Below are 14,552 nucleotides of genomic sequence, written 5' to 3'. Positions count from 1 at the left end.
CTAAACGGAGTTGGGGGGTGGGTAGCGGGAGGGAAGCTGCTCGTTAAGGAGGAAATTGGCGAATGCGAAGCCCTTTAAACGCACTGAGTCCCGAAGAGACGGTTTTGTGCGGCCGAAGGGAGCGTATCTGTCATCGGAACCATTCACAGCCCGGAAGAAAGCGCTTCGGTGCGCGGGGCGCAGCTGCCGGAGATGGAGGGTGGGGGTGGGGTGGGGCGGGAGTAAGGGGTGAGAAAAGACGGGGATCTGATGTGATCTGGAGGAGGGAGGTGCCTCTTTGGTTTCACAAATGGGGTTCCTTGACCCGGGGGACTCCTGCCTCTCGGCCTGCGGTGGCCACGGAGCGCGAGGTTCCCACGACGACGTGCCTCCCGGAGCACATCGGAGCGGAGCAGAGCCGCAGCCTCGGACGTGGCCGCCCTGCTTTTCCCACTAACCTGTGGGCTGTGTCTGAGCACTTCATTTTTACGGAGGTTTGGGTTCCGAGATGCGCTGGGCGTCTCCCCCCTCGCGGCCCCGGCGGGGAGGGTGTGAGCTTGAACCTGACAGCGCGCCGGCCCCCACGGCGCAGCCCCGCTGCGAGCGAAGGGTTGGGGTTTAGCAGGTTTTGCCGAAAGCGCTAACGCTGAAACCCGACGCCCGGTGCCTGCCTCCTGCCCCACACCCTCCCTCCGACCTCCCGCCCCCGAAAAAGAAAAACGGCGAATCCCTGGATCCGTTCGCACACGCCACGCGCGGCTACTAACCGCATTCTTTTCATGAATATTCATCGAACGCTCGGCCTGGCTCCTTAATCGGCGTCCCCAGAGACATTTCCGCCGTGAAACGAGCTCCGCGGACAGCCTTTGCGGGTGTAGTGCTCACCCGGCCGGAGTCCGCCCCGCGCTCGCGGGTGCATTTTTTTAGGACCTTGAGCGGGGTTGACACACCTCGGTCTCCCGCGAGGCCGCGAGCACATGTACGGGGGGTTTAAAACCGAACAGGTAGCGTCGAGGGGGTCGTTTGGCCGTGGGGGTGTGGATCCCCCTCCCCGGGATTACAGCCAGGGAGAACCGATCTCAGTACTGCGGGTAAAATGAATGAATCGGGACTGTAATTACCTATTCCTTTGTCTTGGCCTCGCGCATGCGCCGGAGAGCAGGGTGTGGAGGGCCCCGGCGGCCGCGTCTGATCTCTCCATCACTCACCCACCCACTCCCTTCTGAAGCCGAGGAACAAAGGCGGTTGCCCTAAATGTTGCGTGAAATCCTTGGACACAAATGACAGTCCCCCCCCCCCCCCACCGTGTGTGGTGTCTTCTTTTCCAGGTCACCTTGTGTCTTTTGCTTTCTTAGTGATTTCAGTTGACGCAAAATAAGACGGTCCTTGGTGATGAGAACGACACTGTGGCTTTATTTTTGTGACCTAACACTGTTAACTTTCCTTTCTAGACTCTGCATTGTCCTTTTTTCCCCTGTAGCTTATTGCACTGCAGTGATGGTGGCTCTCGATTTGCATCAATTAACCATTTGACAGATTTTTGCTGCTGGTCCTTTGATTAAGGGACATTGGTTTCAAAACTGACGGTGGCTGTCTGCCCCTAGTGTCACTGCTTGGGAGAAATTAAGACATTTTGGCGTTTATAGGAACAAGATGGCCTACAAAACCCAGCCCAGAGAAAATGGTTACCTTGTCAGAATCCTAACCCTGTTTTTCCTCTTGATTCCTGCCTCATTGTTTCACTAGGGATCCCAAAAGGCCAGACCTTGTCAGAATCCTAACCCTGTTTCTCCTCTTGATTCCTGCCTCATTGTTTCACTAGGGATCCCAAAAGGCCAGCCCCATGGAGGTGAAAAATCATTGGTAGGGGAGGAAGGAGGAGGAAGGCAACCAGGGCTGATGGGGTGAAGATGGTTGATGGAATTCATAACCATTTCTTTTTTCTTTCTTTCCTTCTTCCTTTTTTTTTTTTTTTTTTTTTGGTACCATCTAACAGAAGCCATGATATATATACCTTTGATGGTCAATTTTCTTAAAAAAAAAATCGGTGTATTATCCAGATCATGGGCATTTAGATTTCTTTGGTTTTGGGGGCTACTTTAGTCTACTATCCACAAGGTGACTTATGGATATAAAATGGCTAAATACTGTATTTTTGCAGTGGCCCGTTAAGAATTTTATGTTTAACTATTCTCCGTACATCCTGGTGGGACGACATGGAGCAGGCAAATGGAAGTCATCTCTTTTGTTCCTTTTAATAAGGGGATATTGATATTGATCACATTTAATATATCAGAACCTATATTTGGTAGGATAGCTGGCTGGTACCCTCTCTGTTCCTTAGTATTGGGTAGCTTATTACAGTTTAGGGGGTTATCTGCAGTTTTTTTTCTTTTTTTTTTCCCTCTTTAGATTATGTTTTTGAGGAAGAAGGGAGTTGGAATATAGATGGATTTGGATAGCAAATATATGCTAATATGTTCCAAATTCAGAGAATCGTAGGTTTTTAAGCAAGTTGATTTTTAAACTGAATGTGGAAAAAACATCAGTTACCTTATTCTTTTATCTCGTTAGTTTTTTGGCCGTCCTTAGCAGGTGGAGCAAGGGAGCTAATGGGCCTTTTAACAAAATGTGCCAACAAGAAGCATATGGACAGGGGCATTTTTGTCTTTAACTGGTGCTCATGCTCTCATTATGGTGAACGGAAGAGAATCTTCTCTCCTGCTGGACCACCCTGATTTGAATGTCCTATGGAAGAGGTCTAAGGGCTGTGGCTCTCTGTCATTGGAGGCATCTTCACAATTTCACTGGATTTACCAGAACACATCATACTATAGTCTAAGATGTGATGTCTTCTGCCTCTTTAGTTTTGTGTGGTTTTTTTTGTTGTTTTTGTTTTTTTTTAACAAATTCACATAAAGAACAATTTAAAAACCATTTTTATTCCGTGGTCAGATAAGCAAAGTGTGGAAAGCTTCGGTTTGGGGGATTTGGTCACTGAAATGCTGTAAAAATGGATGTCTGCGTGTTATACACAGTAGTTTCGTAAAAACTTACAAAATCCAAACATTTTTTAAGGTGCCACATAAATGCACATGGGTGTATGCATTATATACAAGCTCATATATACACATTAGGTATACATACATATGTGGTAAAATTAAATCTTATTAATGATAAGCTAAACTAGTTGGTGTAGAATTTTATATGGTTTTTGGTACTTTATAGTGCTTCATACTGGTCTTTGGAGAATAATCAATTTTTGGTCTTTCTAAACACGTATGCGGGAGCCTAGGTAGCAAGTGTCCTAAGAAGCTCATTGCCAGTTTCTAGCAGTGTAAAACATATGGGTTGCCTCGAACATCTTAAATTAAGATGTTCATTTACAGGCTTAAAAACTCAGGTGAGACACCAATGAACTTGAAAAGCTGTAATAAACAATGCTTACAAAATAAAGGACTTATGAAATTGTTCTGTCTTATTTTTCTGACCTCTTTTAAAATTTTGTTTTGAAAAAAAAAAAAAAATCCAGAAAAGGCCCTTACCAACTATCCTGTCAGAAGCCATTGCTTTTGGTGTCTGATTCTATTGAAAGAAATACTCGGATTTGCGTAGGCCTGTAGTTTACATGGAATTATACCTACTCATTTTACATCTTCTTTATCGAAGGTTGACATCTCAGTGACCATGTTAGCTGGTGAACTGGAAGCCACGTTGTGGCTGAGGGAAAATGGAGGACATAGGCAAGCTGTTCTCTGGGAAGTGGGTGCCACAGCATCTAGGCTTCCATCAAGTTTTCTCAGCCCACCCAGTCCTTTCCATTTATTCTAGTGTCTTAAGGCTTCAGATAACCCAACGCAACATGAACTTTACTCTTTGGCTTAATTATGGTAGATAAATAATCAGGAAACAGCTTTGAGTTGTGATGATCCCAGAATTTTTTTTATTTTTTTCCCCAAAGATAAAGTACTCCGTGTGTTTTGAGAAGGTACACCTGGGATTGGTTTCCTAAGGCACAGTGGAAAGGAGCTGGGTTTGAAAGCTCTTAAAGACAGTGACTAAACCACTGTGGGCAAATGACTTCAAGTCTCTCTGAATTTCACTTACTTTGGTTGTACGGTTGGGGTAATAATTCTTATTTTCTCGCGTAATAAGGACCACACACAGAGCTAAAATGTGCCTAAGCACAATGGCTAGCTCTCGGAGGCTTCTTGACTTCTTACTTCTTGACTTCCTACTCTTCATTTTCAACGGTTGTGTGATTGCCATCACTAACTCTTTTCTGTATGTAGAGCTGTATTTTTGTCCCATGCTGATTAGTCAGGACCTGTGGGTTTCAGTGTATTCAGTTGGAAATCAGATATTTCAGTTTCAAAGATGCTCAAATACCATAATTACTAGCTACTGTTCTCATACATGTACATATTTGAAATTTAATGAGACACTGTATGGGAATTTGCCCAAAAGTGGATTGAATGAAACCAGGGTAGCCACCCTCATTGAATTTCCCATGGCTGCTTACGTAACTTGAGAGATGGCATTTACATTCTTAGTGGAAAATACGGGGGTAGTCCTACAGCCACAGATGCTCCCAGCCTGCCAAAGGAAGGTTTCTGTTGAATGCCGTTCCCTCCATCACTATTAAGACAGACATCTAGGTAAGTGTCCAGTGAACCACATGGAAAGTAGAAGATGACCATATGAAATCCAGTTCTTACCAGGATATAGTTAAATTGCAGTTTTAAAGGCACAAGCCTTAGCAACACTGATTAAACAGCTTTCTCTTGTCCCCCCTGGAAGTCAGAAATCGGCTGACATGGATGCAGAGAGAGTCCTGTGGTGGATTTTCCTTCTTCCGCAACCTGAGGGTTTAAATAACCTAAAAAATCGGGCTTTCCAAAGGCAGTAGATTTTTTTTTTTTTTTTTTTTTTTTTTTTTACAAAAACAGGAAAGCAGAGAGTTTTTTGACTAGCTAAGGCTGTTGGTGAGGGGAGGTTGCAACTGAGCAGGTTTCAGAGTCTGGGAATAAATTCCTGAAAGCTTTGGAGATTTAGAAATAGAAACCATCTGCATGCACACCAGGGGCCCAGGGCATAAGAAAACATTTCAAGATAATATAGAAAAATGGCATTTAGTGGGGAAGGCAAAGCATTTGCACAGTATTTCCTCCTAATCACTTAGACATTTTATGAGCTTTTTTTGAATTACTTTTTCTTCATATTTTCGAAGGGACTGGATTTCACTGGTTTGTTGCTTAAACTTCTCTTTGAAATCTATTTCGGCCATTGCTTGTACAGGGTTTGGGGAGTATGATCTTTAGAAAAGCAGGATTTGGAGGGTTGGGTGTAGTAGAGTTGGACTTCACTCGGTTGTTTACTAGCTGTGAGGCCTTGGGTAAATTGCTTAACTTATCTGTGCCTCAACCCTCAAAAATCTGTAAAATGAGGGTTACTCTCTTGGGTTGTAGGGATCAGGCGAAATCCTCAAACGCCTAGGACACTGTCTCATGTATTCCGCATGTCTTTGTAAGGCACAGTCACCATGAAGTGGTGAGCAAACCAGCTTTCCCTCTATGTCTCTAGCTATTCACATACTTGTCCAAGAGGTCATCTAAAAACAGGTCTGTGGTGGTGCCTTGGACAGAAGTTGGTAGAACGTAGAAGTACGTGGTCTAGGAAAACCTGCCAGGTGTAGCCATGATACCTCGAATATGTTGCCTAGTTTCGAAAGTTCAGACTGGTCGATGAAGACAACCCCAGCCTCCATATTGAACTGCTTTTAAGATGGGGCCAAAAAAACTGAAAGCATCAGAGAAAGATTTACTGTTTCGATAAGGTTGAGATCTGGGCAACACTGGATGACCTGCGCAGTAGACATAATGCATTCAGATTCCTTGAAGTAGGTAGTTTGTTGGGTCCTGAACAAGATGTACTTGTTTGCATTTGAAGGGAGGGTTTTAGTCATTGGTACAAAGTTCGACATAAACCAATCTTGATATTTAAAATTCGGAAGACACGTGGTTTACACTTGGCCATATCCCTACCACCCCATGCCAAGAGTAAAATATTATTATTCAGGAAGGTAGAGGTCTTGTCACCTGCCTGGTCACAAAATTTTTGAAATTACCATCATGGAGACCTGTCATCCTGGCTTCTTAAAAAAAAGCAAAAAGGAAGTTGGGTTTGGTGGATCCTGGAATCACTCTGACCCTTTCAGCCTTTAATTCAAGGCTCTTTGCCCAAGTGGGTTGTGTTTGTTCTCCTGGACACTGAGTTTTGCTGTTAGGTGAAGGTAAAGTCATTTTCATTTTGGTTAAATCATTCTCATTCTTTCTTTCTTTTTTTTTTTTTTTTTTTTTTTTTTTTTTTAAGATTTTATATATATGAGGGAGAGAATGAGTAGTGGGGGACAGAGGGAGAGGGAGAAGCAGGCTCCCTTCTGAGTAGACACTCCAATGTGGGGCTCAGTCCCAGGAGCCTGGGATCATGACCTGAGCCCAAGGCAGGAACTTGAACCTACTGAGCCATCCAGGTGTCCTAGTTAAATCGTTTTCTAAATAGTTTTTTTAAAAAACAGCTTTTTGAATCTTAGGGATTTAGGAGAGAAATTATATTTTCTCCTCTGTCAGGTGTTCACTGTAGGAACGGTTTTAGATATGGATGTTACATCTTTTAAAGTTTTCTTCAGTGAAAGCTTGTTTTGTTTTGTTTTGCTGTTAATTTGGAGAAGTTGAAGGATGAGGGTGGACATTTGTTGGTATTTCCTGTATATCATATTCTCTAATTGAATTTCATCCCCCGAAACAAACCATAAAATGAATTTTACCCAGAAGTAAATAAAAAATGGAGGGCTCCATACGGTAGGTAAGACTGTAAAGCGAATAGAAAGTGCTAGCATTCAGATCCATGTCTGATGGCCCTCTTCTCTCCAGTGGTACACTGTACTTACCATAAGCCTTGGACGTTTTGTCTTCCGTCAGATGGACGTGGGATAAAGGGGTGACCTAACATGTTAGCATTTTCAGTATGGATTTAGAGAGAGTTGTCCTAAGTTCTTCAGTGAAAAATTACTTATCTAGGAGAGATACGATGCAGAATAAATATTTAGTCACTAAATACATGAAGTGACCTGTAGATTAGAAATGCTTCTTGTTAGAGTGAACAGGAGCTAATATCTTTAAGTCCTCCTCTTCTTGAATGGCGATGACGATGATGATGATGACCATGGTCACGGTGATGATGACAATGGTGGCGGCAGCTGCTCCTAATAAGGACTCTTAGATGGATGTGACTTTGGTTGGCCCCTTCACTTTCCTTATTACCCTTCACTGGTGGAAATAAGTGCTCGAATGCCTTCCTTGTAATTCTGCCCTTGAGATACTCATCAAGATACTACTTGACCCCCTTCCTGCTCAGTACCTAGCGTTGCCTGATGAGAGAAACAAACTGAATCCCAGCTTTGTGAACCCATTTCATTCTGCCTCTGCAGGATTCTTTTAGGGGAATTTGATGGCTGCTTTTAAATACTACTACCCTAGCTACCCTAGCCTCAGCCTTTTGTAAATACTTGTGTCATCCTAACAGAATGTTTGAAAGCTCATGAACGACACTTATTTTGGAGCTCAAAAGGATCTTAGAAAAGTCGGTGGCTTACTCAAAAGTCTTGAGCTGGTTAGTGGCCGGTGGAAAACCAGGTTATTTCCCAACAAAGCCTTCCTCCAGCTGCCCCTCCCTTCTGTGGAATTGAGTCAAACTCTTACTCAATTTCTGCAACTTAAATTCCAGCCATGCTTGTACCCTGGTACCATTTTTTGAAAATCCAGTCCTGATCCGGGGTGTCTGCCCCTGCCGTCCTCTTCTCCCCGCCTCTGCAGAAACCATCTCTTCTGCCTTTGATGGACCCACTGATGGGACTTGTCTGCAGAGAGTCCCTGCTGTTCTGCTATCTGCATGCCCTCTTTCCTCTTCAGCTTATCTCTTTTTTCTTCTTGCATCATAGGCACGTGACTTCCTTCATAGGCCAAAGCATTTATGGCATGCATTAAAATAACTAGGCTAATAAAAGTAAATTTTGGTGTCAGTATCTTTGTTTCCCTCCTTAAATGAACCATGGTGCTAGCTTGGGGGGCTGCAGAGGGAGGGTACTCAGTTGAAAAGAAAGCCACTTGGCTTTAGACTCATGGTTGGTGGTGGTGGGGGGGGGGCTGTAAAATGAGTGGAACAATCCAGAATTGTACGCCGGGGATGCTGAGAGAGGGTCTTGGCAGATCCAGTGTACAATGTTATGGAGAAAGGATGGACACCAGCTTTTATTACTAGTGTTATCTGGCCTCCTAGTTTGAGAGGTACATAAAACATGAGGTTTAATTGTTTTTCTTGAGAATTACCATTTATAGTATTGGGACTGACGAGAGGATTTGAATTTTGAAAGTGCCGCAAGGTTCTGAAGTAGCCATGAAAATACGGCACTTAAGTACTTCAGTTATTGCAAACATTTTGTAAGGCTTAATAATCAGGCTTTTGAAACTTCTGTCAGCCTTGTAAATTGCGTGCATTCGCACTCGGAGAAACCGTGGTAAGTTTACCTCTGATGAGAGGCAGTTTTCAACTCCTATTTTAAATGATCTGTTTAGACGTTTCAATAAGTGGAGAATAAGCTTTGGTGAATTTCTGTTCTTCCCAGGGAAACCCGCAATACGGAAGTGACTTCACAGTTTTAGTAATGCTTTTAATTACTACAGTTTTCGTAGGTCAGAAATAACAGTCCCAGAATAAATCCAAGTGAAAACCTCTTTTTTAAGTTCTCGAAGAAAAAGACCTTAGAGACCAGCCTTTGCTGGTTGAGCTTCTGAATTACAAGTTTCCTGGATTGCTTGGCAAATCGATTTTGAACAGACCCACTTCACTTACCTGTTGACCTCTGTTCAAAACACCATTACCACACAGACTAATGGAATAGCCAAGTTAAATAGTAACACCAATTGATTGGGGGAAACACTGTATCAAAAGAGAAAACAACAGCAACCATCTAGTAACTGTGAGAACATCCCGCCTTACTTCAGGATACGTAGAAGGAAGGTCTTGGGTCTTCCTGGAGTATTGTCTCAGCTTCTCTGGGCTTGTAGAAGTCAGTAGGGGCTGGAGGAATGTTTGCTGTCTTTGACCTTTACAGATGTTCTCAGCTGTTGAGTACAGAGCAGCAGCATCTGTATTCGCCTTGGGCATATTTGAGATGGTTGTGGAAAAGGCAGATCTAGAGAAATCAGTGATCTGTAGGCGGGAAGATGCGAGATACCTTTCCGCCTTCAGTTATCCTGAATTTCATCAAGGAGACGTGACCACGTGAGCGTTTACTAAAGACATTCAGATGATTAAATAAGGTGGTCTGGAATCTTCTCTGGATGACTCATTTTCTTAGGAAAAAAGAATCTCAACAGTTGGTGGTGATAATAGCTCCCGGGGCTTCTCATGGTCACCCAGCCTCAGCGAGTAACGAGTAATCAGTAACGCCCTGTTGACAGGGAAGTTTGTTAGACTGTGCTCAGATTTCTTCGGTAGCCCTGGTAATCCTTTGTCCAGACCTTAAGCCTTGAATTCCCAGGGCTCACCCAACTGGACTTTGGAAACCCACCCGGTTCTAGAATTTCCAGTGCTTGGCTTTCAGACAAATAGTAACAGGTGTTTGTAACACTGTTCTTCACAAGGTGGTTAATACAAGATTAATAATGTTTTCTCACGTTAAGTGTTTCTTCACGTGACTACCATCTGAATGTTACTCTTCTCCCTCCTCCAATGCAGGGGTTGACTAATGATCGAAAAGCCACCCCGAAGGTTTCTTTGGTGCAAGAGACAAACATTAATAGCTCACTCCATTCCCCTTCACCTTTTGTGTTCTAACTGGTTTTGTTTCCGCCATCCAGAGAGTTTAGCTTTATTTCACCTGTACTACAGCCTCTTAGGGAGGAGGTCATCCTGGGAGACCCCAGCTGGCCCCAAGGCAGAGAGAACTGCACAAGGAAATTAAAACACATGATTTCACTAAGGTAAGAGCGGTCATTTTCAGTGGAACAAACACGGTGGGAAAGAAGTTCTCCTAGTATCTCTGAGACCTCATGTTTAACTTTCTACCAACTCTGAGTGCAGGGAATGTTACAAAAAGTGAATTTTTGGAAAAGTGAATATGAATGTTTATAGGCTTCACTTCGCTCCCCCACATCCAAACAACCCTGTCCGTTAGCCCTTCTGCTTTATAAAATACCACTTTGTTAGACATTGAATTTGAGTGCTGTCCATACTGGCACAATCTCTGACTGTATCCTTGCTTCTGGCAACAAATCCTAGGACGCTCAGGAAAGCAGGTAGTGGTTAGAGGGAGCAGTTGGCAAATTAGGACAGATGAACTCATGTTCCCCTTTAACTTGCCTTCTCTAAGCCAATGCCTCCTATTTTCAGTTCTCCTTCCTGTATTGATTGCCATAGGCTAGGCATTCTACCAAAGGAGACTCTTCTGTCGCTCCTTTCTATAGTGAGGTAGCCAGGAACCTCTGATAAAGGGTAGAGAAGTCCAGAATGATGTAATACTGCAAAAAATGTGACTCTGGTCGCTAAGGGGAGTGGAAAAAAAAAAAAAAAAAACCCAAAACTGGAAGGCAGTTTCGAGTTGGGCATGATCAGTATTGGAAGAGGGTGTAGCCTGGGGGAGATAGAGGTGGAAAACCCCACCAAACCCAACCCAACTGCTTAGGGCATGTAGACAGTTGGTAGTCTTAGCAGCACGTGGCAAGGCTAACTCGGCCGACCCGGGCACGGAAGCACTTGTTTGCATAGTGTACCTGGTAGAGAAATCATCTAACTGCTTACAGGAAGGTGTTAGAATGTTGCAATGCGCTGTGGTGAGTGCAAGGTTTCATTGTTCCAGTTAAGTCTGATTCTGAGAACAAGTTGAAGGATCTCCCGACCCAAGGAAGCAGTCTGGTCTTGGGGGGAGTACGGAGGGGGGCACTTCTGCAGTGGCATTCCTTGTTTAATACTGAGGTGCATAAAATGGTTCTGAAAAGGAGGAAGGGGCTGTACTTGGAAGTTTTTTGTTTGGTCATTCTGCAGCCATGTGTCTGGCTGGAGAGAGGGGAACACCCAATCCTTTTCTGCTTCTAGAAGTGTCTGGATTCCCTGTGTGTGGGCAGGATTTCTGGTAAGTACAAAAAGTAAGCAAAACTACATTGTGGCAGGTCAAGAGTCAGTGACGCCTTGTCAGTGGATCCCCACTGCTCCCTCCGTCTGAGGTTCCTGTGACAGAGGAAGGGAAGGGACAGGAGAGGTGATAACGGGAACTGGAGGAGACAGCAGTGCTGTGTCCTGTCTTGGTCTCTTCTGGTACCATTACGCAATACCACATGCTGCATGGCTTAAACAACAGAAATTGCTTTTCTCACAGTTTATGGAGGCTGGGGGTTCATGATCAAGGTGTTGGTGTATTTCGTTTCTTCCAGAGTGTCTCTCCTTGGCTTGCAGAGCTGCCCTCTTGCTGGGTCCTCCTGCATTCGAGTGCACACAAACTCCCTGTGTCTCTGCCAAGCACAGCAGTCCCACTGGGTGAAGACCCCCCCCCCAATGGCCTCATTTTAGCTTCATCACCCGTTGAGAGACCCTGGTGCCAAATACATTCACATCTTGAGGTCCTGGAGGTTATAGCTTCAGTGGATGGATTGTGTGGAAACACAGCTCAACCTGTAACAACTCGTGCTTGGTGTTAAAAACAGTGAGGAACGTTTGAAAGTCCTGTGCAGAAAGCTGCTTCACCGGTTGCTACCCTCAAGGAGGAGAGTGGAGAGAATCACAGGGCTTGAGCCCCTGGCTTGGTCCTCACCAACCCATGGGGGGCAAACATAAGAGCGTCCACTTGACATGAGATGAAGAGAAGTTAATCTTCCCCAAGAGTCACATCACCAGTGAATGGCAAACCCGGTATAAGATTCGAAAGTCATGTTTCTGTGGCATCATTGTCCTGGGGACGGTGAAGGGTGTAGGCAGATCCTGTCCCCTCTGTTGTATGCATGACGGACTTGGGTCCATGCCAGGGGCCTTGGAATGAATCCTCAACACAGTGCCCTAAGCAGTTGCCACCAACTGGTCACCATTCACGCATGGTGAGACCTGGTTTTCACTCTAGCCTTGTATGATGATTCTTTCCCTCTACCCGAAGGCTTTCCCATTTGGATGTCCACATACCCAAATGTGACAAGAGAGTGAACAAAGGGAGTGAGAAAAAGATTTCCTTAGAACAGTGTAAAGAACTAGCTAGTCTTGAGTAAATGAAGATGGAGTTATTTGGGGAAGGCTCTCTTTAGAAAGCTCCTACCAAGAGTGACTGTGGCAGAGAGACCTTACTGTAGACGAAAGAGTTGAACAGATGCATTGGCCAATTTGAAATCCTCTTCTAGCATCAAGGCTTATTGGTAGGGATTCACCACACACAATCTTACCATGGAGCAGGTTTTAATTGATGGAGGTGATGGGAGATGGGGGTTTTAACAAAGGCATGTGTGGGAGGAGTGGGTAGAGATCTAATGAAAGATTTACCATACAGTGGGACTCCAGCAGATGGAAAGTCAACAAGTGTCAGGAATCCTACAAAGTCTTGATGACTGCTGACATCAAGGCTAATAAATTTTGGGTCTTTCCAAGCAGTAAAACAAGTAGTGATACCGAGGGGATTTTTTTGAGGGACATTCTCAACAAATGTGGGTGTGGGGTTTTGGCTCCGCTGAATGTCACACTTTGGAGAGACTCTACAGAAGCAATGTGCCGTGTTTGAGGTGCCCTCTGGAATGATTCAGCCACTGCCTTGGCTGTTTCAAATTTCAGGTCACGTCATGTTAACTACAGCAATAAAAATACTACCTCATTAATCCACCACGAAATTGAATATAATAATTCCGTTTTATCAGACTGGATAAACCACGGGCCCTAAACTAATTGAAAGTTGGTGCTCTTTAGTTTCTTTTTAAAAGCTTAGATTACTTTCTGCATAAAATGTGCCATAAGTAGTAGAATTTTTAATTTTAACTCTTTAATTTATGCAATGTCTCTTTCCAAGCAGATGTCCGTGGTCCGCAGTTGAGCGCTCATTCTTGGCCGGTCCCTTTTCCTCTCATTGCTGAACACTGGGCTCTTCTGGTAACAAAGCTCTGAAGTCCGTCTTGTCATTGTCTCCGTCTGTTCAGTAGCCTCTACTCTAAGCCGTGAACCTCACAGAAGCTTCTCTTCCTCTCCTTGATTACCGCCCTGATAACTCGTCTATATCTGAATATGGCATCCCTCTGCCAAAGACTTGATATCATGACTTTCTGGTCCACTTAGAATAAACTATAAAAATCCTTGCTGATCTGCAAGTCCCCGCACATTTATCTTCTAGTTTCCTCTTCAGACTCCCTCCTGCTTCTCTCTCATCCACCCTCTGTTCTCGGCCATATGGCCCCCCCACGTGGTTCCCCCTGTGCTGCATGCTGCCTCTTGCCTACTCTCTTCTGCCTGGAATATTCTTTTTCCGCTGTCCAAATATTCTTCAGTGAAACGGCGCTTTTTCAGAGATGCCTCCCCTGCCTGTCCCCACATCTCTTGGAGCACTTGGTGTTTTTGTTCTTGCCTTGATGGAAACTGATGTGATTTTTGAATATCTCCACTCCTTTGGATGAAGAGACCAGAAGGCAGGAATGTGTTGGTGTTGTTGACCCATAACCGTGTTCTAGGACAGTTCTGATGCCAGGTACTCCATGTTTGTGCAGTGTACGAGGTTGCCTACTGCACATTATGTTTCTTCTGAAAATCACCTTTGGCAGCAGAAAGGGCTTCATTTATGGACACTAAATTTCACCTCATCTGTTGTGCTTACTAGGAAGATGAATATCTGATGAACTCCAATTAGTGTAATTATCCTGTTTCCAGGCAGTAAGTTTAGTATAATTGTTCTAAAGCCCTGAGACATTACGAATAATTGGTACTAATGGCTTATGCCATGTAAGCCTCCTCCCTAGGTAGGGTCTCCAAGGAAGAATGAAACTGTATTATTGGTGAGAAAAAAAGCACTGGTACACTGTGGAATCTTTCTGGAAATCCAGCACAGCCAGTGAAAGCTGGGGCTGATTACAGGTACATTCCTCATCCTTTCTCCAAGTGCCTGGATGGAATCCTGGTTCACACTGCATCAGTTAGGACTGAACAACTTAACTAATGCATTACCTAACAGCCTCTGTGAAGTTGGGCGTGTTAGGCCCCCCAGATGGTGTGTGGTTTTAAATCTTCACGCCTTAGTTGATCATAATAAAGTAGAAGTGAGTTCAGCCCTGATTCTGTGCTGTAACCACTTGCTCTAACTTGTACATCCTCCAGGCTTGAAGCTTGCAGGTTGCTTCGTTCCTCGTTGGATGTCAAGTTTCTGGCTCAGAACCTGTGGTTGCAGGAAGGGCTGAATGCATAGAAGGGCATGTTTCCTTTGGCCACTTGGCATCAGTCATTCTATACAAACAAATAAGGCGTATTTCATATTATTTGTTTTGCCTTCAAGTCCAGGAACC

The 14,552-nt window shown here is 44.3% G+C and overlaps 1 protein-coding gene across 2 annotated transcripts in view; it reads left to right on the top strand.

Annotated features, from left to right (window-relative positions):
- BASP1 (brain abundant membrane attached signal protein 1) overlaps nucleotides 1-14,552 on the top strand; it is a 55,613-nt gene that overhangs the window by 1,107 nt on the left and 39,954 nt on the right. The gene's annotated exons all lie outside the window — the stretch shown is intronic.

The sequence above is a fragment of the Neovison vison genome, chromosome 1, assembly GCF_020171115.1.
Source record: "Neovison vison isolate M4711 chromosome 1, ASM_NN_V1, whole genome shotgun sequence".
Taxonomy (NCBI): Eukaryota; Metazoa; Chordata; class Mammalia; order Carnivora; family Mustelidae; genus Neogale; species Neogale vison.
The sequence above is the reverse complement of the archived record's forward strand: the minus strand, read 5'-3'. Positions and strand labels throughout refer to the sequence as shown.